Source organism: Acomys russatus, chromosome 6, assembly GCF_903995435.1.
Source record: "Acomys russatus chromosome 6, mAcoRus1.1, whole genome shotgun sequence".
Taxonomy (NCBI): Eukaryota; Metazoa; Chordata; class Mammalia; order Rodentia; family Muridae; genus Acomys; species Acomys russatus.
In genome coordinates this window covers 65,372,284-65,375,728 of record NC_067142.1, presented here as the reverse complement: position 1 = coordinate 65,375,728, position 3,445 = coordinate 65,372,284, and the positions used below count along the sequence as shown (strand labels likewise).

At 41.0% G+C, this 3,445-nt stretch overlaps 1 pseudogene; it reads left to right on the top strand.

Annotated features, from left to right (window-relative positions):
* Positions 1-239: 239 nt before the first annotated feature.
* On the top strand, positions 240-2,980 carry LOC127191125 (E3 ubiquitin-protein ligase RNF125-like; annotated as a pseudogene).
* The last annotated feature ends 465 nt before the right edge of the window (positions 2,981-3,445 follow it).

Here is a 3,445-nt window from a genome sequence, read left to right as displayed (position 1 = left end):
AAGTGTTTCCCTGAAAAACACAGCCTGGTGAACACAAAACTTTTGCTTATTTCCATCATTACTGGTGATTCTTTTGGAATCTTGGGCATCAATAACTCTTCTTATCTTTAGTAAAGATAGCCATAGATATAGAGAAAGGGAGAAGAGAGAGATAGCTATTAATAGCTGTTTGGTAAAACACGACATACATTTCTCAGTAAAACTAAAACTGGCTTTGGGATAACGGGGAAGACGAGGCTATGACAGTTTTAGCATCTTCTGTAAGTGTGAACTTAGGCCTTGTCAATAGAAAGAGCTGGATCCAAAGCCAAGAGAGAGATTAGAGAATGCGCACAGACATACAAGGCAACAGCAAATGAGACTTCTCTTATGTCTTAACAACGCTTAGATAGAATCAAACTTCAATGCAGTTCACTCTACTTTGATGAGACTTTGGTTCAGCTCTCATACAGAAAACCCAATGACATAGAGGGTCATGTAAACATCAGATTCTAGAGGGAACAGAAACTACTTGGGGTCTTCATTATGATTATGCTAACAAAGGGGACATTCTCCAGAGTGACTGGGGTGCTCAGATTACCCAGCCTGCAACTCGGTGACACACCACTATGACTTAGAATTGTAAGTTATTAAAATTGTTGTGGCCCCTACTGCTCTACAGACAAGAAAGATCACCCAGAGTCACCAAATCATTTATTGGTTAAACCAAGGATTCAGATCACTAGTGGGGGCAATAGATGCGCTGTTTTGTGGGTACATGACTGAGAGGAAGAGCAGAGAACATCCTTTCCTGTCTTGTAAAGCATGAAGCACAAAATAAAGGAGAGAAATTTACTCACATTTCCATTCAATGTAATAAACAGAAATTCAGTGAAGTTACACTCCAACAGAGCAGGAAGCTCTCACATTTCAAATCCTTGAGTGAGAACAAATTTGGGAGGAGGAAGCAACAGGAAGGGCACACATGGGGAGTAATGTAAAATATCTCTTCTAGCCAATAAAAAGTAAGCTCTTCTGGAAGATTTTAGTTTAGTGTTCATCACTTCCCCCATGCACCATAGCAACAGCCCCTAATTAGTATGCATGCTTCCAGTTTAATTTGTTTTTCACAGCTTGGCAACTCTTCCTCTTAGATGATTTTTTTAAAAAAATGACTCTTCCAAACTTTTACTATTTACTGTAAAAGAATTACAGCTCGTGCCTCAGTTTCCTATTCTACAAAATGGGCAAGATGTTCACTGGCATGTAAGGGATTTTTTTATGACAATCAGATGTGTTGGTTTCATAAACCCACTAATAAGTTCTGTTTTTCTCTTCTTCATGTTTTCATTTTCCTCCTCCTTACCTGAGCTGTTCCTGGCTAGTGTATGACATTCCTCTGATCAGGTGCCACTCTGCAACAAATCCTAGAATAATATTGGGCTTGAAGAAGGAATACTCCTTCCTCCAGAGGTCATTTACCTTATGCCAAATAGTGAATCTTGGATGATCTAGGACAAGAGACTCCCTCCAAGAAGACCATTGGCTTCCCCAATTGAGTCTCATGGTTGCCTGCAGATGATGCTCAGGCCACTTTGATGAGACTCAAGATGCAATTTCTATCTTATGGAATCAGTCATCCCTGCACTTTCTGGAAAGGAAACAAGAATGGCAAAGACAAACACAAGAAGGGAATCTATAATTGTGGTTGTGGCCTTTAGCCTTCCATATGATTTGACCATCTTTGTGAATGTTGATGCAACTGTTCTCGCTGCCCATGTGTGAGGCAGCAAGGATTCTGTAATAACTGACAACTGTAATTGAATCACTGTGGGCCCAGGATTCAACAAAAGTGAGGTTTAGTCTGGAGTGGAGAATACCTACAGTAGTCAGATACAAGGAAAATTTCAGGATTTGGCCTTTTCACTGTTTAAAGCTCTTGGCAGGAAGGGCCTGGAAAAAATAGAAAATATTATTAGTGTTAGATTAGTGCCAATTTCAGCTAAGCTCTGTTGAGCCAATAGTTCAGTGCCAGAGGACTGGTTGGGACAGTAAGAATAAATAACTTTTAAAGTTCTCCGAGCATTTGAATTTATGATCTATAAAATTCTACCCATAGAAGGGAAAACTGAGTATATGTAAAAATTATAGACAAGTTCTGCCTGGGGCTTAGTCATTAACAAGAAAGTTTCTCATAAATACGTGGTTTAGATGTTTTTAACATCTAAATATTTCACTTAAATATTCCAAGTATTGCAGACTCTTGCGACATAGGAGGTAGTTCTCCAAGGGCTGGGTAGATACGAACCTGATTTATGAAGCTTAGGCACTATGCAGATACAGTCAACACTGGAAGTTGTCAGTGATACATTTCGGAGGCAAGCAAATGGGAGGCGTGCCCTGCTGAGCAGTGAGGAGGCCAGGTCAGTGCTGCTTCTGCTGCCTTGCAGACTCCAGGGTGCAGCAGGGATGGAGAACTGTCCGTCATTTCCTTCCGTGTTCCCAGTGCCTGGAGGTGCTGTACCAGCTGGTCCAGATCCTCTGTGGCCATGCATTCTGCCGACCCTGTATTGAGACCTGTGCAAAGAACCAAAAGCAGACACATCTGTTTTGCTGGCATACCTTCTTTCAGAGGGAGTGCCAGCAATTGATGTAGTCAAAAGAATGGGAATGAAATATAAGAACTGCCCTAAGAACAGGGCTCTGATTTGCCTCCCTGGCATGAAGGCACACATAAGAGCTTGTGAGAAGTGCATGAATAAATTTGGGTCACTGCAAGAACTTGGTGTGACAGCAAAACGTGTACACCCATTTTATCAGAGGGAACGGGATGAAGATGGCTCGCCTGATCATTTTATTATCCCCTACGGAATAGAAAGGAGATTTGTGTTCTGTCTGCTTCGCCATTTACTTCCTAACGAAGAGTCTAAGTACCTTCAATGGTAGTTTAATTAGACATTTGCAAGTCAGCCACACTTTGTTTTTATTTTGTAGATCTTGAGATAATGAAGGAAATGCTTATCTAAAGAATTTAGATGGCTCACTTCTCGAATATGTGAATCACTCAGACACCACATAATTTTATGAATAGGAAAGGGACCATTCGCTTGTATCACTTAAGATGCTGTTTGAGGGACTAAAGGGAAATAGTCAATATTTGATGGAGAAAAATATACCACAGCATTATACATTTATCTTTGTTCTAGTCCATTCAAGAACTGCTTTCACTATGATGGTTTAGATCGTCTTTCACATTCCTGAGGTTCTCAGACATGTAACCACACACAACAGCCTCCATCAGCCATTAACAAATGGAAGAGGCACAGGCTGAGTATGCTGTGGGTGAGCTGCTCTGTGTGCACATGGGGGAGGCTGTGTAAAACACACATGTTCATGTCTATCGCCATGGCTAGGCAAGATACCCAGTTTCTGTTCTATGTGGAAGATGGAGAAGGGAACAAAGCAT